This window comes from Petromyzon marinus, chromosome 2 (genome assembly GCF_048934315.1).
Source record: "Petromyzon marinus isolate PM22_M1 ecotype Great Lakes invasive population chromosome 2, UKy_Petmar_22M1.pri1.0, whole genome shotgun sequence".
In the NCBI taxonomy this organism is placed as follows: Eukaryota; Metazoa; Chordata; class Hyperoartia; order Petromyzontiformes; family Petromyzontidae; genus Petromyzon; species Petromyzon marinus.
Genome location: NC_133668.1, coordinates 25,411,900 through 25,435,611, shown reverse-complemented (window position 1 = coordinate 25,435,611; position 23,712 = coordinate 25,411,900). Strand labels below are relative to the sequence as shown.

Genomic DNA, 23,712 nt, shown 5'->3' with positions numbered 1-23,712 from the left:
TCAATCTTCACACGTATATATATATACACACACGTAAAGTTCACGTAAGACACAACCACTGCCCTTCATCACCATACGATAAGACAGTCGAAGCGTACGAATTCATCTTTTGCGGAAAACTCTCCGCTGAGAGCGGGGCAGAGGAGGGGCGGGGGGGGCGAGGGGGTTTGTGGCAGAGGGAGGGGGGGGGCTGGCATCGTTCTCCGCAGGGTTCAGTGTGGGTGGGGGGGGGGGTGAAATTAACTCGATGAGAGAGGGGGGGGGGGGTGTGCGGGGGGGTGGGGACGCGACATCGCCTGTCGCGGGTGCATTGCGGATGGACACTCGGCTCGATGCGGGCTGTGTTCACCTCTCGTCCCCCCCCCCATCCCTATTGAGGGGCTAACCACAACCACAACAACAACAATAACCGTCCCTTCTCTCTTTCTCTCTGTGTTGTTCTTCCTCCCCGGTTTCCTGGCTGTGCCGCACCGTTCACCTGCGGGCTGAGATCGTGGCTCGCTCCCCCGCGCCGAGGTACGTAGCGAGCTCGCTCTGCCACAGCTGCTGCCGCTCGTGATGATGATGATGATGATGATCGATAGATAGATCGATCGGGCGCTCGCTCGCTCGCGTGCGTTTTTTTTTGTTTTTGAACCGCGAAAATTCATCTAAAGTCCACTTCCTCGCGCGACTTAAACATGTTTTTTTTACATTATTGACGCAGCTTATGATTGAGATGTTAACGCGGCTCACAGGACTGACACGCACATACGCACACACGCACGCGCGCACACACACAGACGCACAAACGCAATGGCACAACACACAGGCGCACACGCGCATAGGCACACACACACAGGGACACACGCAGGCGCACGGACACTAATATCCACCGCATAACCTTAGACTGTTGGTGGCAATTGCTGCTAGCAAAGCATACACGGGCACACACACACAAGCTCACATACACAGGCACATTTGCAGGCGCACACACGCACGGGGCCCGCGCCTATTGAATCTTCAAGTCATCCGCATGGGGACTGTGTCCGCTGTTGTTGTTGTTGTTGTCGGTGGTGAGCTCTGTGACCTTTTTCCGCTACTTGTGTCTTGAACGTAAGCAAAAACAATTGTTCAGGACGTCTGCTGTAATACCGATACGCAGCTGCGTGGGTCAAATGCAACTCGTTGTACAAAGCAACCCGCTCAACTCGGTCGACGTATCATAGACTGGTCCCTGGTGGAGCGCAGTGGACGTTCCACCAACGTCGGCTCAGCAGCGCCAAGGGGTTTTGACCGATTTTGATAAACTTCTTTTGCGAGGTTGCACTTTAGTAGCCGACACCACAGGACCTGACGCTTCAGGCACTCATCATCATCAGCAGCAGCAGCAGAAAGAAATGAGTGCCGGATTCTCACATCGTGACAGAACTGTTCCTTCACGTCCAAATGTTGTGCTGAGCAAGCTACTGGGTCGATGTCTCCATCACAAATTGTGGGGGGGGGGGGGGGGGGTGGCGGGGGAGGGACATATCGCCAACGAAAGTCGTACGCACGTTCGGTCGCTTGGCCAAATGATCGAATATGTGGCCCTTTTTTGTAAACATGCAAAGCGCTTCCGAAACAAAACCAAAACCCCACAAACTACTTGAAAGGTAACGTGTCACCGCCTCGCTACGTTCGGGTTGTCGTCTCACGCACGCGAAAACAAAGAGAAACATTTACGAAATCGTCGTACGAACTTTTATTTGTTCCTGCATTGCTTTAAGATGCGGATACAGTCGATGGCATCACGCGAAGGCGGGGGGGGGCGGGGGGGGGAGGTTATACAACTTCAATCCCTGCGGATATCCCTCGGATCGATCGGAGACGCGAGGTGTTTCGTTGTTGTTGTTGTTGCTCGCGCCCTGTGAGGCATCCGTCCGCATCCTCACGTTCTTCACCCGTCCATCGTCCCGTGAACCAAACGAACACCGATGGACGCATTGCGCGTGAACGACGCGTTCCGATTTTTACGCATTGCGGTGCCACCCACCCACCTGCCCCCTCCTCCCTCCCTCCCTCCCCTCGAGTGTTTTCCCGAAGTGCTATTGTGAAAGTTGAGTACTGCTATATGCTTGGTTCTTTCGGTAAAGTCACGTAGAAGGGAAACAATAAAATAAAATAAAAAATATGTTTTATATGAATCCCTGCAGTCACGAAAGCTTGAAATTTAAAAAAAAAATAGTACTGCTGTTAATAATGAATGATGATGATGATGCTGTGTCTTGCTTTGACTGTAATGTGATGATCACCAAATAATTACTGTCGATGTATTGACGTCGTGGTATTATTAATAGTATCATTAATAATAACAATACGAACAGTAAGTCCCCGAATTCAATTAAATCCTGCACTCTATTAGAAGTTCCCTCACTCTTTTGTAAGCTCAGACACACGTGTGAGTGTGGAAATAAAGATACAGTATGTATATAAGATAAACTCATCTGTAACCGTATAAAAAAACCGAGCAAGCGGCAAAGGTTAGCCTTCGATTAAACTTTTGTTTTATTTTTTTTATTTAAAGCTTTCGTGACTGCAGGGATTCATATTCTTGGTTCTTTCGGTAAAATCACGTAGAAGGGAAACAATAAAATAAAAAAAATATATAAAACAATAAAATTCTCACGACGTTTCGACTGCAACACAAGCAATCATAATTTTTTAAAATATTTTTTATTGTTTCCCTTCTACGTGACTTTACTTTTTGTTATCGTTTGTTATTTTTTTTTCAATTGCTTTTCAAACAGTTAACTACTTTTGCAACGCGCATAGCGCATAGCGCGAACTGATCCATCCTCTCATTGTCATGCCGGTGAAGTTTTCACTGCTCAGCCCGTGCATGGAGGAGATGGAGGCGGGGGTGCGAGATGGGATGGGGGGGGAGGGAATGATGCGGTTAGAATGCGGATGAAGTTTACCCCCCTCCCCACCCCCCCCCCCCCCCCAAAAAAAATATATAAGAGAAAAAAATAATGAAACAAAAAAATTTAGATGGGGGGGGTACCCACGTGACCCCCGCCCCCCACTCTCGCAGTGACGCGATTTTGCGCAATGCGGCACAGCGTTTGGAGGAAGCGCGCAGCCTTTAGCGCGGAGGCGCTGGCCAATGGCGAGCGCGACATCTCTCTCGGCGAGGAGGAGGAGGAGGTTCAGCAAGCGACTCGCGGTTGGTGTGATGAGTGGGGAGGGGGGGGGGCAGCAGTGGGGGGGGGGGCAGTGGGGGGCGTGGGGTGGGAGGGGGTGGGTCTAGAGGGAAAGAGCGCGAGTGTCTACGGAGCGGTGGCAGGAGGTGTAGAGACAGAGGGTTGTGTGTGTGTGTGTGGGGGGGGGCTAGACAGCCCCTGCCCCCCAGCTCCTCCTACCCCCCCCCCCAGCCTCCTACCCCGCCGACGTCACCGCCCCAGCACTCTCTCTCTCTCCTCCTCCTCCTCCTCCAACGCCTCCGTCGCTCTTTGACAAATTCGCTCGCGCCGTCTCACGCCGCATTCGACCGCAATGCCCCGTCACGAGCAAACGCGCGGGGCGCTCTTGGTGGCGTTGCCACCCCTTTGCTTGCGAGGGGAGGGGAGAGGGGGGGGGCGCCTTCATCGGCTGCCGATCGACAACAGCCGGGATGACTCCCGGCTCCTCGTATCGGTCATTCGTTTTTTAACTCTTCAGCAAACCAACAACAACCACCTCCACCACCACCATCACCCCCGCCTAGACCATCGCTGTTACCGCGATCACTGCCGCTTAGCGAGACGCGTTGCGCGTCGCCCGGGGCTACGCTTACGCGCGCTCGAGCAAGGGGTGCTGATTGTGTGCTGATTGTGTGTGTGTCTGTGTGTTGGTGTCTTTCTACCCCACCCTCCACCCTCCACCCCCACTCCACATTCATTTCATTTTGTGGCATCCACAAAAATCTGACTCCCACATCGATGCTTTTTCGTCCGTTGCGCAATTCGACGCACGCCGGTTTTTTCTTTGTTTTACCGAAGAGCGCGCGCAGCGTAGATGATGGAGCTTTTATTTTCTTTGCAATATTCAGGGAGGCTTGTTGTGTTTGTTTGTTTTTTTAACGGTTAAAAAATATATATATGTATAGACATCGATGAGCTTTGCGGGACGAATACGCGATTCAAATGAGAAGGCTCTGTCCACGGCGACGATGTTTCATCATTTGAAACGCGTTACTCACCGATAACGCGCAGTCGTTCGAGGGGGGAGGGGGTGGGTTTAGAAGACGCGGGCTGAGGAGGTGGGGGGGGTGTGTAGCGGCGGCGTTGATGAAGGTGATGGCGGACTTGGAAGGGCTGTGGGCGCGAAACGTCGCCATGCAATCGGCCCGGGTCCGCTTACCCTGTAGGTACGACCTTGCGTGTCCACAAAAAGGTTGCAAGGTTGTGACTACAGCGTACGCGGCCCCGGGAACATACCTGTAGCATCGGCAGCCGTGGTGATGGTGGTGGAGAGAGGATGGGCACTGAAGAAGAAGGCCCATTGCCCGAAACGTTAGCGAAATAATATTAATTGTTCTGTGTTTGCGTGGACGTGTCGTTGTTGGTGTTCCGTGCAACGAGCTGGGGGGTTGACGACCGCTCGTTGCCCGTGGCGGTGTGTGGTGAAGGAAGGGGTTGTGCGTGTGTAACGTGTGCTGTGTATAGGGTGTTGTGTAGACTACAGTGTGTGTTGTCGTGTGTGTTGTGTATACTACAGTGCTGTGTATAGTGTGTTGTGTTTACTACAGTGTGTGTTGTCGTGTGTTGTGTATACTACAGTGTGTGTTGTGTATACTACAGTGTGTGTTGTGTCGTGTGTGTCGTGTAGACTACAGTGTGTGCTGTGTATAGTGTGTTGTGTTTACTACAGTGTGTGTTGTGTAGACTACAGTGTGTTGTGTTGTATATACCTACAGTGTGTTGTGTCGTGTGTGTTGTGTAGACTGCAGTGTGTTGTGTCGTGTGTGTCGTGTGTGTTGTGTATACTACAATGTGTTGTGTCGTCTGTGCTGTGTGTGTTGTGTATACTACAGTGCTGTGTATAGTGTGTTGTGTATACTAGTGTGTTGTGTAGACTACAGTGTGTGTTGTGTCGTGTGTGTTGTGTAGACTACAGTGTGTGCTGTGTATAGTATGTTGTGTATACTACAGTGTGTGTTGTGTATACTACAGTGTGTGTTGTGTAGACTACAGTGTGTGTTGTGTCGTGTTGTGTTGTGTATACTACAGTGTGTGTTGTGTATATTACAGTCGTGTTGTGTGTTGTGTATACTATAGTCATGTGTTGTGTATACTACAGTCGTGTGTTGGGTATACTATAGTCGTGTGTTGTGTATACTATAGTCGTGTGTTGTGTATACTATAGTCGTGTGTTGTGTATACTATAGTCGTGCGTTGTGTATGCTATAGTCGTGTGTTGTGTATACTATAGTCGTGTGTTGTGTATACTATAGTCGTGTGTTGCGTTGTGTGTTGTGTATACTACAGTCGTGTGCTATGTGTGTGTTGTATATACTACAGTCGTGTGTGTTGTGTGTGTTGTGTATACTACAGTCGTGTTGTGTGTACTACAGTCGTGTTATGTTGTGTGTGTTGTGTATACTACAGCCGTGTGCTGTGTTGTGTATACTACAGTCGTGTGTGTGTTGTGTGTGTTGTGTATACTACAGTCGTGTGTGTGTTGTGTATACTACAGTCGTGTGTTGTGTATACTGTAGTCGTGTGTTGTGTATACTTTAGTCATGTGTTGTGTATACTACAGTCGTGTGTTGTGTATACTATAGTCGTGTGTTGTGTATACTATAGTCGTGTGTTGTGTATACTATAGTCGTGTGTTGTGTATACTATAGTCGTGTGTTGTGTATGCTATAGTCGTGTGTTGTGTATACTATAGTCGTGTGTTGTGTATGCTATAGTCGTGTGTTGCGTTGTGTGTTGTGTATACTAGAGTCGTGTGCTATGTGTGTGTTGTATATACTACAGTCGTGTGTGTGTGTGTTGTGTGTGTTGTGTATACTACAGTCGTGTTGTGTGTTGTGTGTACTACAGTCGTGTTATGTTGTGTGTGTTGTGTATACTACAGCCGTGTGCTGTGTTGTGTATACTACAGTCGTGTGTGTGTTGTGTGTGTTGTGTATACTACAGTCGTGTGTGTGTTGTGTATACTACAGTCGTGTGTGTGTGTTGTGTATACTACAGTCGTGTGTTGTGTAGACTAACAACACAACACACACTATAGTGTGGTGTGTTGTGTATACTACAGTGTGTGTGTTGTGTATACTACAGTGTGTTGTGTTTGTTGTGTATACTACAGTGTGTTGTGTATACTACAGTCGTGTGCTGTGTGTGTGTTGTGTAAACTACAGTCGCGTGCTGTGTGTTGTTGTGGTGGTGGTGGTGGAGGAGGACCACCTTAGTTTGGCTCTATGAGCCCCCAATATCCGTCGCCTCAATGGAAGCGCGCACAGCTCCAGATCCGTGCGTGGTCGATGGCGCAACGGAATGCGAGGTGCAGTCCCGGATCGATTGATCGATTGGCAGCCGCGCAATCCCCACGTACTGCGGTCGATCATTGCGATGATCTTGGCTCGAAATAATGTTGAAAATTAGCGGTCAAACGGACCGATATTTGCGCTGAATGAAACACGTGTGTGTACGCATATATAATTGCGGTGTTATTCCAGGGCGCGCATATAGGCGAATGTCGCATTGTATTATTTTATTCATTAAATAAAATTTATATATATACACCAACCCCCTTCGGCGCAATTCTTTACGCAAATACACGTGGCGTGTGTGACGTCGGTGAGTTTTGGGATTCCAGAAAGAATCCTCGCCATTCGCTCGTAAACATCGCCGAGGTTCGCACGAGGCTACCACAATTCCCCGTGCGTGTACACACAACGAATGCAGTACACAAAGTATACGTGTTGTGTTACATCGTCTGAGTGTGTGTGTACGCTACAAAGTATACGTATTGTGTTACATAGTGTGTGTGTGTGTACACTACAAAGTGTACGTATTGTGTTACATAGTGTGTGTGTACTCTATAAAGTATACGTGTTGTGTTACATAGTGTGTGTGTGTACTCTACAAAGTACACGTGTTGTGTTACATAGTGTGTGTGTGTACACTACAAAGTACACGTGTTTTGTTACACAGTGTGTGTGTACTCTACAAAGTACACGTGTTGTGTTACATAGTGTGTGTGTACTCTACAAAGTACACGTGTTGAGTTACACAGTGTGTGTGTACTCTACAAAGTGCACGTGTTGTGTTACATAGTGTGTGTGTGTACACTACAAAGTACACGTGTTGTGTTACATAGTGTGTGTGTGTACTCTACAAAGTACACGTGTTGTGTTACATAGTGTGTGTGTGTGTACTCTACAAAGTACACGTGTTGAGTTACACAGTGTGTGTGTACTCTACAAAGTACACGTGTTGTGTTACATAGTGTGTGTGTACACTACAAAGTACACGTGTTGTGTTACATAGTGTGTGTGTACACTACAAAGTACACGTGTTGTGTTACATAGTGTGTGTGTACACTACAAAGTACACGTGTTGTGTTACATAGTGTGTGTGTGTACACTATAAAGTATACGTGTTGTGTTACATAGTGTGTGTGTGTACACTACAAAGTACACGTGTTGTGTTACATAGTGTGTGTGTACACTACAAAGTACACGTGTTGTGTTACATAGTGTGTGTGTACTCTACAAAGTACACGTGTTGTGTTACATAGTGTGTGTGTGTGTGTACTCTACAAAGTACACGTGTTGTGTTACATAGTGTGTGTGTACTCTACAAAGTACACGTGTTGTGTTACATAGTGTGTGTGTGTACTCTACAAAGTACACGTATTGTGTTACATAGTGTGTGTGTACTCTACAAAGTACACGTGTTGTGTTACATAGTGTGTGTGTGTACTCTACAAAGTACACGTGTTGTGTTACATAGTGTGTGTGTGTACTCTACAAAGTACACGTGTTATGTTACATAGTGTGTGTGTGTACACTACAAAGTATACGTGTTGTGTTACATAGTGTGTGTACTCTACAAGTATACGTGTTGTGTTACACAGTGTGTGTGTACTCTACAAAGTACACGTGTTGTGTTACATAGTGTGTGTGTACACTACAAAGTACACGTGTTGTGTTACACAGTGTGTGTGTACTGTACAAAGTACACGTGTTGTGTTACATAGTGTGTGTGTACTGTACAAAGTACACGTGTTGTGTTACATGGTGTGTGTGTGTACTCTACAAGTATACATGTTGTGTTACATATTGTGTGTGTACTCTACAAAGTACACGTGTTTTGTTACATAGTGTGTGTGTGTATACTACAAAGTATACGTGTTGGAGGGGGGGTGAAGGAGGGGGGTGGTGGCGGGGGAGCGGTGGCGCAGTGGTTAGCGCACCGGAGCTGTGAACCCGTTGCCACTTGAATTCGATTCCCGACAGCGGATGAACACTGCATTTGTTGCGCCGAGTCCGAACCTATCCTGGGTCCGTTACTCGCCTTTAACCAAGCGTGCACTGACCACAGCGGAGAAGTATGGTCAAATAACTCCCCTATTACAGATATAAATATATATGCATTGCATGTAGGTGTACGAACACTGCATATCCAGGCCGGAATAAAAAAACGTTAACGCGTCGCTCTTTGTGTAAATGTGGAATCTCGAAGGAAGCCATCCTGCACGTGAGGTCAGTTCGCGTAGCTCCCAGACCGAACGAATAAATACATTAATTAATACGGCCCCCCAATTGCCCCTCCTCCCCATTGCCCACCCCCCCAATCACGATGTGGAAACGTGCCCCCGTTCGGTACCAATGTAGCGCCCGGGAGAGCCCCTTCAAGCGCGTCGAGACGATCGTCCCCGTCGAGCGATCCGTCGCTTTAACGCTCCAGCGCGTAGAGATGCATCGCGCGCGCGCGTGTGTGTGTGTGTATATGAATGGTATACAATGTGAACATATATATATTTTATCTTCCTGTCTCGGGAGAAATCGTGTGAAGGAAGCCGCCGCGGAACAGTGAGGAGTCGTCTTCGTCGTCGATTGTGTGGTTGTGCTGGTGGTGGTCTCTGTTGTCAACAATTTAAATTATTCGACGTAAAACTTTCGTGACTGCAGGAATTCATAGTCACGTAGATTGAAAATAATAATAATTAAATAAAGTTGCATCTTTATTCATTTACCGAAAGAACCAAAGAATACAAATTCTACTTTACAACATTATTCGTCAACAGCACTGCCTTAAGGGAACTATATGTGTGCATTATATTGATATATAATATGCTGTATATATATTCTCGTGGAATGTTCGATGTTGGTGTTTTTCGCAGCGTTCTGCGTTTTGCGTAATGCAATGTAGCACGATATTTTTTTTTTAAAGTAAACAGACAGTTTGATATTCCACATTTTAAATATGGGACGTTTTGGTGAAAATTACACGTTCTTTAGAGCGCATTGATCAAGGGAAGGGCGCAATGACGAACGCGTGGATGTTTTTTCTAAAATGTTATGTTTGTTGTGCTTGTGCACCCATCACTGCCAATGCGGCGATGTTACGCTGCACGCGCCCGATGATTGTTAAACACGTTCCACGTGACGCGCTCAGCAATTAACGCTGCTGTCAGCGTCACGTGGAACGCGCGCATGTGCGTGTACACGCTCGTGTAAAAGCGTGTGTACACGCACACACACACCAGGCTTTCGAACTTAATTTCAATCGGCGCCGTGAACTTAAACAGCAGCGTTAATTTGCCGAGCGCGTTAACAATCATCGGGCGCGTGCAGCGTGTAACGAGTTACTTCGTTTTGATTTAAAGCTTTCGTGACTGCAGTAATTCATATTCTTAGCTCTTTCGGTAAAGTCACGTTGAAGGGAAATCATAAAATAATAAATATATATATAAAACAAAAATTCTCACGACGTTTCGACCATGACGACCGTTTGTGTTATTTTCGAAACGTCGTGAGAATTTTTATTGTTTTATATATATTTTATTATTTTATTGTTTCCCTTCAACGTGACTTTACCGAAAGAGCTAAGAATATGAATTACTTCGTATTTTAATTGGGGAGTCAATTGAAAGTGAGAGCTGGGAGGAGACGCGCTGCAGAGTAACTCGATATCAGTATACTATAGCTATATAGAGTTAAGTTTAAAGTCGCGTTTTAGTATTGACGTGAACATTTCGATTCATTTTATTACTATGTTTTGACACTATTGTTTCTACTAATGTATTTAAATCGTTCGGCCCCATCTGGGTCTTAATTTAAGTGACTTCGTTAGTTCAGTTTGGCCGATGCGCAGGTGCTTTCACGCGGTTCCTATATTTACCCACAATCTCTCTTGGGATGGGAAAGAAAAAACTCGCAATGGGAAAGAAGAGACGGAAATGCGACATTGTTATCGGCTGTGATTGTAGTTCCATCATATCCCTTTCGCGCCGCGCAGTCTTAATGTTTTTATGAGCGAAGCGATACCAATAGCATCCACCAGTAAATTGGTCTTCATAATTAAACATCGTCTGGTGGTGGTGATGCTGCTACTATTGCTTCTGCGCGCGACGTTGTCCAGAGTGGTGCACAAAACGCAATTCACAAACAAACAAAAATCAATTCCACGCAATCGTCGATAACACTGTGGCCTTAAAAGAAAAACAATAGATGTGTATAATTGGCGACGTTTCGGGCAATGTACCTTCTCGCAATGGACTTCGTAATGCCCCACAAATGCTCGCTCATCGGCGTGAAACTTCCAGTGGAACTAAACGAATGGATGAGGCTGCGAATGGTCCGGAGTGTGAATGTACAACGCATGTTAGCAATGAATATGCATGACTAAATACATACATGAAAAACGGTCATTAATTAATACATTTATTTTTATATATAACGAATAAATAAACAACGACATAGATTATTTAATTATCAACCGCCCGTTATTCCAGAATCGGTTATTTATTTGTTGGGACAAATTATTTCGTTTTAAATTATTTCGTTTTAAATTAACACATAATATTGATTACTTCTTCAAACAAATTATGGTATTTCATTATTTCACTTATCCGGCCTTCCCAATTAAAGTGTCGCAAGCAGCTTTATTTAAACAACTCCGAGATGTACAGGGTGGTTAAAAAAGATGGACCCAATTTCAAAGATATAGCGATTTCAAATCGGGTCCATCATTTTCAAAACACCCTGTATTACTGATGATTAAACAGGTCCCTGCAGGGTGGGCTGGTAGGAACATTGGAACTTTGCGCAATTTTATTTTTACACCCCAACAGCACGAGATTTCACTTCGTTAAAGTATTGAAAGGGGACGGACGGACACATTAATCTATTGCAGGCTGGTACACGCAGTTTACAACTTCGTTCCTACCAGTAATAGAGCCTTAAAGTGTGTAACAGTAGACACACGCTACTCGTATTTGTAGCGGATATGGCCGATGATGTTGCGATGTAAAACATGTCTTTGTTTCGTGATTAGTTTGGTAATTATCCCCATTCCTTTCTTACCATCGAACAAACACGACACTTAATCGCCATCGCTTCACGAGCCTTTCATCATCATATCGTTCTCATGGCCGTGATGATTTGGTCCTGTTGATTGGTCCTGTGATTGGCCGCGTTGATTGGCCGTGCTGATTGGTCCTGTGATTGGCCGTGTTGATTGGTCGTGTTGATTGGCCGCGTTGATTGCCCGTGTTGATTGGTCCTGTGATTGGCCGTGTTGATTGGCCGTGTTGATTTACAGGCGTAATTTTAATGAACGGCCATGTTTTAAGGTGCAAGCGAAATCACTATTAATATAACAATTCAAATTCATAATACGCATTCCATCATAGGATCCCTATTGGGTGCCATAAATTTGCACCAGTCAAACAATAAAAAACAAAAAATTTTAACACACTTCGTCAATTCTCTATTTGCAGGTGTTGTCTTAGATATATATAAAAAATCGAAACTTTAAAGAAAATAAATAGAACCTGCGACGTTTCGGGCAGTGACCCTTTTTAGTAGCACATAAAGTAGGGTCATTGCTCGAAACGTCGAAGATTTGTATATTTCTTTGTTATTTTAGTGCCACAGTTTTGTTTCCGTTATATGTTGAGTTGTTATTGTTCATTTGTGATCGTGCACCACTGCCAACACAGCAGAAACATCGCCATATAATCTGGCATCTCAATGGGACCCTCTAACTGGTTCAATACAGTCCAACCATCCATTACATTGTGAACTTTTTATTTATTTTACCAAGTAAGGCGTGACCTTGCCACAAATGATAGCTCAACGTAGTGGCTTACGTGGAAATGCATAGCAGCCAAACACTCTAAACGCGTGGTGATGTTGATTTTAAATGTGGAGGGAAAAACCGGAAGACCCGGAGAGAAATCCACGCGACCACGTGGTGAGAGAGAGACCGCAAACTCCAAATATACAGCAGCAGGCGTCAGGGCTTGGGATCGAACCCACGGCCTCCTGCATACCAGGCGAGGGAGTTTGAACATCTCACCATATGTAGCCATCAAGGCGCGTCGAATATCAGTAGCAAAATCAATACGTAAGAATGTTCTTGTAATAAACCAACGCTGTTTTATAGACACTCCGCAGACTGCCGTGCGGCCGATGGGGATGTGTACTTTAAAGCAAAAATATTTGTTGTTATACGTGGACAGATGTGGAAGGGAAGCCCAATATCTATTGTTCAATACAAACACGTGCCAATGACACTGCAGCCTTAAAGGTGTGTGTGGGGGGGGCATATAAGAGACGAAGTTTCAGGCAATGCACCTTGTCCACAGCGCAGAAAAATAACAACAACAGCCATTCGCCACTTAAGTGACGGTGACGTCCCCACGGCGCTTGTGCCAGGCTACGTGCACTTTTGAGGCCACGTGAAGTGTCAGAATGCTCGCTGGGCACGAGGAGGTCGACGGCACAAAGACTCCCCCCCCCACGCCCTCCCCCCAGGTGCCATGGGTTGGTGACTGACTCCTCTCGCAACCAGACAACAATAAACACAAGTCCACAGCGTGGGCACTGGCGCGTAGTGTCCCTCACCATCCCCCATCGCAGCCAGTAGGCGGCGCGCTAGGACCGGATAGCCTGCGACGTCATAAACAGCGGGCGCGCCATTTTACCGCGTCCATTCGGGTGGAGGGGCGGAGGAGGGAGCGGGGCGGGGCGAGGGGCGGGGCGAGGGGCGGGGCGAGGCGGAGGGGCGGGGCGAGGGGCGGGGCGAGGGGGAGGGGCGGGGCGAGGGGGCTCTATCTGGGCGCATGCGCAGTCGCGGCTCATCCAAGGAATCCTTTGAAGCCCCGTTGTTGAGCGTTCCCCTCTTCCAAGCGGCCCAGTCGGCGAGATGCGTGCCACCCAGAACACAACCCTGGGCGCACAGCTGCTGAGAGGAGCTCCCACCTCGCCCTCTCTCTCTCACTTGCTCCGGCAGTACATATACTAAAATTGGAACGATACACAGAATTTTGATTTAAAGCTTTCGTGACTGCAGTAATTCATATTCTTAGCTCTTTCGGTAAAGTCACGTTGAAGGGAAACAATAAAATATATTTTATAAAATAATAAAATATATTTTATTATTTTATTAAAGTCACGTTGAAGGGAAACAATAAAATAATAAAATATATTTATAAAATAATAAAATATATTTTAAAGTCACGTTGAAGGGAAACAATAAAATAATTAATTATATATATCATTTTCTTGTTTCCCTTCAACGTGACTTTACCGAAAGAGCTAAGACTATGATACACAGAATATTAGCGTGGCCCTGCGCAAAGGATGACACGCATATTCGTGAAGTGTTCTCGCTCGCTCTCGCTCTCTCACGCTCTTTGGCTCCTGCGTTGCTCACGAGCCTGGCAGAGAAAGCCCCGACGTTCGAATCCCTGCCCGCGAGCGATGCGATTTCTGCAACAAGTTGCAGCGGCTGATGTATTTGGACTGGGACTCGGGTTTCGCCCGAGGCCCGACTCGGCCTTAAACGAGTACCTGGTGCGGTGTGTACATTGTGAGCAGTGGGGAGACGCCCGGCCGCCTTTGTCTCTCCCCAACGCTGATGTTGGCACAGCGCAGAGTTGTCTGCGCCAATGCGAGTGTTCATTTCATGCGGAGCCGACCCACGGTGAGAGGTTACTCGTGGTCACTCTGACGAGGTTACTGATCAATTATAATCACTTGGTCAGAGTCATCCTTGGCCGGATTCGCACGCGCACGTCCGTGTGTGGCGGTGACGTCGCTGCGTTGCTTGTGCCAGGCTAGGTGCACGTCGATAACACGTGGAATTGTGATTAAGCCCAGGGTTGATAGGAAGCGGTCCCACGTTTCTCAACCGCAGGGAATATCGGCCAGGTCGCTTCCGCACAGCGCTCCCCACGCACCATAGACAAAGATCCCCCGTATAGCCTTAACAGACTGTAGGGGCAAGTGCTGCTAGCGAGCACCTATGAAGGGCGGAACGGCACACGAAGGGGTGGGTGGCCAGCACCACGCGCGGCCGCCTTTGTCTCCCGAGTGGCGATGTTTTAACATACCGCACCAGGTACTCAATTTAAGGCCGAGTCGATCTAGGGGAGGCCCGGGACCGTTTCAGAGAATCGCCACCGGTGTTTGACGGCCGTGAGCGGGAATCGAACTCGGGATGCGCGGGTTCACAGCCGCGACAACTCCCGCTCGCACTTGGCCTTCCCGAAGAAGAGGCGCGCGGTGTCCACGTGAACACGCCGCTTGTGAGCGAGACTCTTGTTGGGAATGTTTGTCGAATTCCTCAGCGGCCTGCGCCTATTTATGTTTCGCGTGGGAGGAAACCCGGGAGGTCATCCGCGCGCACCCCACGCAATTGCGAGGGGGGGCTTGACGCCTGCCTGAGTGTTTACACACACACACGGACACACACACACCGACACACACACACAGACACACACACACACAGACACACACAGAGACACACACAGAGACACACACACAGACACACACACAGACACACACACAGACAGAGACACACACAGAGACACACACAGGTACAGACACACAGACACACACAGACACACACACAGACACACACACAGACACACACACAGACACACAGAGACACACACAGAGACACACAAAGAAACACACACAGACGCACACAGAGACACACAAAGACACAGACACACAGATACATACAGACACACAGATACACACAGACACACAGATACACACAGAAACACACACAGACACAAAGATCAAAGATCCCCCGTGTAGCCTTAACAGACTGTAGGGGCAAGTGCTGTTAGCGAGCGTCTATGAAGGCCGGAACGGTACACGAGGGGGTGGGTGGCCAGCACCACGCCCGACCGCCTTTGTCTCCCCAGTGGCGATGTTTTTATCCACCGCACCAGGTACTCATTTGAGGCTGAGTCGACCTAGGGGAGACCCAGGACCGTCGCGCGTCATCCGCTAGGCCACCGTTTCCCATACACACACACACAAGACGCACAGACACACACACGCGTGAGCCCGCTGCTGAACATTCCACGTTGTCACACATCAATCGGAATCAGAATCTTTATTTGCACTGGAGGAATCCGATGAGCGACGAATCAATTTTTTTCACACAGATATTCGGTAGTTCACAGATGGTTAGATTTCGCGTGGGAATTAATCGATTGGTTAGGTTATACGTCGTTTGCGAGCGGTAGTAAAATTACATTGTCGGCAAAAGTGAAATGGTGAAGGCGCAGCCCCTGCAATTGCTCGCGGATGGGCCTCCGCTAGGGGGCACTCTGGAGTGCCCCTCGAAGGCGAAAAAGTTGGCCTACTCTTCCACGCTTGACAGATGTCTTGGTGGTGGGACACGGTTTTAAATTGTTAATTGGACTTCCTTGATGTTGTCTGCCGGCCGAGCCGCACTTTGATAGATAAACAAACAAAAAAAACAGCTTCTTAGCTCTTGTGAGGTTTACTCGGGAAGGAAACTCGTGATTCAGAATTGTAATTATGGTGGTGGTAACGGAATTTAAAAAAAAATTTAGCCTGCAAAGTAAAATCGATTACTTCATTGAATCGAACTCACGAGTCTTAACTTCGCCCTCGATTCACAGGGGTGGAGCGGCGTGTGGGTGGGCGAGTGCGTCTGGTTTTATATTGCTCGAGTCTGCAGGGCCTCCCAGCGTACGCACGCCGTCGGCTCCGCGCGTTATATAGCGGGGAGTGGGGTCCTGCTTTCAAGCCGCGTGTTTCCTCTGTAATGTCTTCATTGTGGAGTGGGGGGGGGCTGTTTGGGCCACACCCACCCTCCCACCCCCCCCCAGCAGCGGGCGCGTTTATGGCCCCGTCGCCTTGCACGAGGTCCGGCCACACGTAGCGGTCGTTCCCAGGCGTGACCTCGAGAGACAATGAGAGAGGCCGGGGGGAGAGTGAGTGGAGTGAGTGGAAGCGTTCGGGTGGGAGGTGGGTGAGGGGAGGGGCGACTGGTGGGGGGCGGGGCAGAGCTGGGGGGGGTGGTGGGGGGAGATCGTCTGTGGAGGTTTTAAAAAAGCGCATTCGCTGGCAGAAACTAACCCCCCAAAATTCCCCGACGCATTCGTTAATAGCACCGCCCTAAACAGACTAACACAATTGTATAGGCGACGTTTCAGGCAATTAGTCTACGGGCAAAAGTTTAATTTGTTTCATCGGGTGATGACCAAAAACAAAAAAAAACTGTTAGCGTTTACAATTTCTCGACACGGCCGATTCAAAAGTGGATTGATTGTTAGCGGATAATCGAATCCGCTGCTGGACGAAGAACCTATCCCAAAGCATCGCTATGGCTCACGATCCTGCGATGTTACAATCCACCTTTGCCACCCCGCACGCGAGCTGATTTCTTAGCTCCCATCTCCTCGGGCGTCCTTGACCGACGCGCCTTCGGAAGACCCGCCTATCGTTCTTGATTTGAAGCTTTCGTGCCTGCAGGGATCCGCATACTCTTTGGTTCTTTCGGTAAAGTCACGTAGGCAGAAAACAAAATGAATCACGACGTTTCGGGCGCAACACAAGCGTCCGCCACCAGGTGTCACCTGATGAAGGACGCTCGTCTTGCGCCCGAAACGTCGTGCTTTATTTAATTTGATACCTACGTGACTTTACCGAAAGAACCAAAGAGTATCGACGCGGGGGGTTTGGGGGGGGGGGGGATCGTGATTTCACTCGTACAGGTGGATTTGTTTTTGCGCCACAAAGGTCGCTTTATTGGGGTGCGCCTCAACTGTTGACCACACGGACCGAGACACTTCACGTGACACCGGCGGGATCGGTCTTCGCCTTGCCTTCATTGTGAAAGGACAAAATTCTCGCCACCACACGTGATGGCATCATCCAGAACGTGATTCCGATCCTCCCTGATTGGAAATCCCAGTGACTCTCGCGAGAAAGGGGGGGGTAGCGGGGTGGGGGGCTCTCTTAAGACCCCCTTGAGTGGGGGGCTCTCTAAAGACCCCCTTGAGTGGGTGGCTCTCTAAAGATCCCCTTGAGTGGGGGGCTCTCTAAAGACCCCCTTGAGTGGGGGGCTCTCTAAAGATCTCCTCGAGTGGGCGGCTCTCTAAAGACCCCCTCGAGTGGGGGGCTCTCTAAAGACCCCCTCGAGTGGGGGGCTCTCTATACACCCCCTCGAATGGGGGACTCTCTAAAGACCCCCTCGAGTGGGGGGCTCTCTAAAGATCCCCTCGAGTGGGGGGCTCTCCCCTTGAGTGGGGGGCTCTCTAAAGACCCCTTCGAGTGGGGGCTCTCTAAAGACCCCCTTGAGTGGGGGGCTCTCTAAAGTCCCCCTTGAGTGGGGGGCTCTCTAAAGATCCCCTCGAGTGGGGGGCTCTCTAAAGACCCCCTCGAGTGGGGGGCTCTCTAAAGATCCCCTTAAGTGGGGGGCTCTCTTAAGACCCCCTCCAGTGGGGGGCTCTCTAAAGATCCCCTCGAGTGGGGGGCTCTCTAAAGACCCCCTCGAGTGGGGGGCTCTCTAAAGACCCCCTCGAGTGGGGGGCTCTCTAAAGATCCCTTTGAGTGGGGGGCTCTCTAAAGACCCCCTTGAGTGGGGGGCTCTCTAAAGACCCCCTCGAGTGGGGGGCTGTCTAAAGACCCCCTCCAGTGGGGGGCTCTCTAAAGACCTCCTCGAGTGGGGGGCTCTATAAAGATCCCCTCGAGTGGGGGGCTCTCTAAAGACCCCCTTGAGTGGGGGGCTCTCTAAAGATCCCCTCGCGTGGGGGGCTCTCTAAAGGCCCCCTCCAGTGGGGGGCTCTCTAAAGACTGCCTCGAGTGGGGGACTCTCTAAAGACTCCCTCGAGTGGGGGGCTCTCTAAAGGCCCCCCCGAGTGGGAAGCCCTTCCGCTAGCAGTGGCGTGAGCAAAATCATTGTCAGCGCTGCGACTTGTCCCTTCACCGAGTTACTGAGTCACCGAGTTGTGACGACTGTGGTGGCGGCGGTGGCGCTTGTGCTCATCTGTGTATACCCCGGATACTTTAGAGATGGCAATTCTCCTGCTGTCTAACCTACGGCTGTCCCTCCCGGCCACATCTAGTGCCACACTCAACTCTACAAACAGCTACCCTCATTACTTTGCGTCCATACTTGTTGCTCGATTTGCCACTACACCTGCAAATGAAACAGCTCATAGACACTTCTACACTCCATCTTTGTATCCTTTTAAACCCTATCTTTGTCCCATTACTTCACCAGCACGCCTTCCAAACTTCATTCTGCTCTTAAAAATAACACCATCTGCGAGCTGCTGCTATCCGTCCAAGGTTCGCCGCTCTTCATCCTTTCACAGAAAATACTTGCGCAAACTATTAATTCTACTTTTCTTATTTCTGGGTGGTATTGAGCTTCATCCTGGCCCAAATGTAGAGAACTCGTATAATTCTGCAGATTTTTCTGGCAGAAAAGGTGTTGGTGTTCTACATGTCAACATCAGAGGGCTTGTGATTAAATTAAGTCAACTAAAACTAGAAGTGGCAAATCTTGACCCGGACATTTTTTGCCCAACAGAAACATTTCTCACTCCTGCCGTCAATGACTTGCAGATTACGATTGACAACTACAACCTTTTTCGGCTTGACCGAGGATCTAAAGGAGGTGGAATTGCCATCTATGTTCGTAATACTATTGCATGTTCACCAACTCACTCCTTGTTTAAAAAATGTTGCTTTGAAGGTTTAGCTCTCAGAATAACTCTCCCAAATAATCAACAGATATTGGTAGTGTGCTGCTATAGACCGCCTAGTGGGAAGGATGTTGAAGCTGCATCTGCACTGAGAGAGCTTTTTGGGGGTCTCCCTAAAGGTGAAATAATTTTAGTGGGTGATCTAAATTGGAATTGGCTAAACCCGCCGGCCGTGGCCACATATTTTACAGATGAATTTAATTAATAAATGTCCCCACAAGACCCAACCTAAAAAATCCGGGACAGTCAACTCTACTTGACGTCCTATTGACAAATGCCCCTCACAATTTCGCACTGACTGGTGTTCTGGGTAATAACCTTAGTGATCACTCCTTCATTTTTGGGGTGAGTTCATCAGCCACCCCCCAACCCCCCTTCTAAAATTGTTGAGAAGCACTCTTTGAGGCACTTCAGCACTTAGGCATTTACTAATGATGTGCTTCACTCGGATATTGACAAGGTCTGTGATATCCCCAACCTGACTACGGCTTGGGAGACTTTCAGGTTCACGTTTCTCCAAATTCTTAACAAACATGCTCCGTTGGTTAGATTTAAAACTAAAGGCAACCGCCCACCATGGTATGATCCTTTGATTACAAAGCTCATGAAAACTAGGGACAAGGCTTGGACATGTGCTCAGAAAAGTAATTTGGTAAATGACTGGCTAGAATACAGGATTTTAAGGAATAGATGCGTCAAAAAATACGTCATGCAAAAAATGCCTACTTTTCCTCCACTCTCCTGGAATCACATGGAAATGCCAGGATTTTTTGGAAAGCAATCAAATGTGTCGAAAAGGCACCCAAAACAGACAATCTGCCCGTTGAGCTTAACCGAAATGGGGAATATTTTTCAGATCCCAAAAAAATAGTTGACAATTTTAACCTTCATTTTTCTGAAGCTGGGAATCTTTTTGATAATGTATTGGGAGTCACCCCTGCTCATGCAAATTCCTACACCCCTGTCCAAACATTAAACGAATTTAGTTTCCAGCCAATCCACGAAAGTAATGTTCTGAAACCACTCTCCTACCTCAAAGGGTCCTCCTCTACCGGAGCAGACAGTTTTCCCGTCTTTGACTTTACCGAAAAAACCAATGAGTAATTCTATGCAGTCACGAAAGCTTTAATACTTTATTAACTGTTGGTCACCTAATATATAAACCTATAGCCCATATTTTCAACCTGTCCATCAAAGAAGCATCAGTTTCTCTAGAATGGAAACATTCCTATGTCCGTCCACTTCACAAAGGGGGCCCTAAAGATGATCCCAATAACTACCGACCTATCTAAATTTTGTCCCCATTGATGAAAATTTTTGAAAAATTATTGAACTACCAAATTAGCAGTTTCCTGTCCACCAACAATCTACTACATCTAAAACAATCTGGGTTCCGAAAAAAATACAGCACCACATCTGCTGCATTAGACTCTCTGAATCAAATTTACAGTAGCCTTGATAATCAGCAGTACTGTGCCTGTCTTTTTCTTGACCTGTTTAAAGCTTTTGATACAGTAGACCACAACACCCTGCTTGGAAAACTAAGTTGCCTCGGTTTTTCCAAAAACACAGTAAAATGGTTTAATAAATTACCTCTTTTCTCGCACCCAAACTGTATTCACAGATGGTTGGAGGTCAAACAGTGTTAAGATAACAAAAGGGGTTCCACAGGGTTCCATCCTCGGCCCCCTCTTGTTCTCTCTTTATGTCAATGACTTAGGCACTGACCTGGATCATTTCAGGGTGAATCTTTTTGCAGATGACACGATACTGATTACTGCTGGCCGCTCTCCGGATGACATGATTGCTAAGCTCCAGGGTGATTTCAACAAACTACAACATCAGCTAGTTGCTCTTAAGCTAGTCCTAAATGCCTCCAAAACCAAGGTGCTATGCTTCTCACCGGGACTAAAGCGGGAAGTTATTTTTCCCAAATTACATTCCTTAAATAATTATCAAAGAGAGCAAGTCAAGATCTATAAGTATCTTGGGGTCATCCTGGATTCAAAATTGAATTTTGAAGATCACATTGATTATATTGGTAAAAAGACAAAAATCAAAATTGGTTTTCTGTATCGACACAAGCACTGCTTCCCTCCTATGTTCCGTTTGGATTTTATAAAAGCTACCATACTGCCTCTACTTTATTACTGTGACATGGTGTATAAATCAGCCCCAGGTACTGTACTGAAGAAGCTTGATTCCATCTATCACTCGGCCTTAAGATTTACATTGAACTGCCCATATAGGACTCACCACTGTGATCTCTACATTGGGTCAAACTTAACATCTCTTAATGTTCGACGGCTTGTACACCAGATCTTATTTATTCACGATGTACTTACAAAAAAATCCGCAGACTACCTGCTGGATCTCCTCTCTGTTTCAAAGAACAAATTTGACCTCAGTTCTTCGCTCATCTACCAGCTTCACATTCCCTATTGCCGTACAAAAACTGGAGGAAGGGCCTTTGCTATTGATGCCCCCAGGGTCTGGAATGCTATTGCCAATAAACTACAACTTGAATCACTACCTATGAGATCTTCACTCAAAACTGCTCTAGAGGAGTTGTACACCCCTAGCTGCCACTGCTATTCAGTGGCCTAAAATAAAATAAAATGTTTCGCTCCGGATGACCGCTGCAAAGTATTATCTGTATTTTGATTTAGTGTGGTGATCTTAAAGGTGCATTGAAAAATGTGATACTCCGACTGATGCTCCTGTTGTTTGTGGAGTGACTCATGCAGCCAGCTGTGGCTCTAGGGTTTGGTGTTACATGTTATTTATGTAGTTTATTGTTAAAACTTCGGTCACAGTTCCTATGATCACTGTCACATTGCATTTATGGCTTTATTTTGGTGATTTCTAAAAGTTTTTTGGTTTGGCCATGTTTTTGTTTATTGTAGTACGGAGTTAGACTGATGGCCTTAATCTAAGTTTTCTTCTTGTTGTTGTTGTTTGACTTGCATCCCACTGGGATTTTGCACACAGCGTTGGTGTACGGTGCTATTTCAGGAATATTTTGATGTTTTTTTCCTGGATTTTCTGTTTGCACAGTCACACAAAGTCACTTTAAGATGTTTTTCTTGTTCATGTTTTTGTTTTATTGTTTGTTGCGGTTGCACCCGATTCAAGAGCCGAATGGCTCACAGGGCTACACCAAATAAATGAAACTGTGAAACTATGAAACGTGGCTTGCCTGTCACCCCAGCACTGCGGCGGCAGGCAACAGCGAGGGTTGGTAGATCACCGCACAAGCGCGGACGTTGCTGTGAATCGCCCGACGAGGTGGCGCACCACGGGCACGCGAAGAGAAGGGCGGTCCAGCAAGAGTGGCCCAGTGGCCCTCTGTTGTTGCCATGCTGCACCCACCGGGGTTGTCGCAGGTTTTCTTTCCTCGGTGGGAATAACGAACGCAAGCTCATCATTAAATGGGCTGCAAACATCGTTCACGAAGAATAATAAACGCCAATGTAGCAGCAGCGTGGCTCTCCTGGATATGATTAAAGCAATAAGTAAACGCGGTGGTGAGATGTTAACTGCCTCGCGTGGTGTACAGGAGGTCGTGGGTTCGATCGTAACCCTGACGCCTGCTGCTGCTGCTGTGTATTCGGAGTTTCCGTGCCCATCTCCCCACGTGGTCGCGTGACAAGCCACTTGGTCGAGCTATTGTTTGTGGCGGGGTCGCTTCTGAAAAAGAGCTACACGGCAGTTCAGTGGGATCTACCTGGTAAAATAAAAAAAATAATTAATAGTTTTAATTAAAACAAATTTATAGACTGCACGTGCCAGTTTCAGCCACTGGGCGGCGCCCGTGACGCACAATGTCCCTTACGCATCATCGCCAAGGGGCCGTCCATAAATGACGTCACGCACCTAGGTGGGGGGGGGGGGTCAGATTTTTGTGACGATTTGTGACGAGGGGGGGGGGGTTTGAGAAATATGACGTCACATTAAAATGCGCAACTTTAAATAAATATAGAATTGTTATAACAACACTAATTGTGTTATAACAACACTCCTACAACATCAGAGTGCAGCGCCACATTAAATACGCACTACAATGGCAATAGTTTAAAGCGATTTGAAGCATGTTTGATTTTTAAAATGTAAATATGTTTTTTTTGGGGGGGAGGGGGCAGAGCTTTGTGACGTCATATTTGAGGGGGTGTCTGTTGAGGCAAGTGCTGTTAGCGAGAGCACCTACGAAGGCCGGCACGGCACAGGGGGGGGGGGGGGTGGGTGGGTGGCCAGCACCACGACCCGGCCGTCTTTGTCTCCCCCAGTCGCTGTTGTTTACCTGCACGAACACAAACATCCTGGGGACACACAGACACTGCCCTGAGTTACTGCTCGACTCGCGCCTGCGTTGTTTATTTATTTATTTTTACATCGTGGCACGTGGGAAAGTCGCCGAGACGGCGTGGCTAAGCGAACCTCCCTTGCCAGCATCAATTAACTCATGATGAGCCAAGAATGTCGGTGTGT

The 23,712-nt window shown here is 47.6% G+C and overlaps 1 protein-coding gene across 8 annotated transcripts in view; it reads left to right on the top strand.

Moving 5' to 3' along the window:
- Positions 1–23,712, top strand: part of LOC116944596 (homeobox protein Hox-A4) — a 57,241-nt gene that overhangs the window by 1,123 nt on the left and 32,406 nt on the right. For 4 of the 8 annotated variants that reach the window (XR_004403139.2, XR_004403137.2, XR_004403138.2 and 1 more), the window contains exon 2: positions 491–516. The gene's annotated coding sequence lies outside the window, so the exon portion shown is untranslated. Of the gene's footprint in view, positions 1–267; positions 517–23,712 lie in introns of those variants that run through there. The other 4 variants (XR_004403133.2, XR_004403134.2, XR_004403135.2 and 1 more) reach the window with 2 other exon arrangements.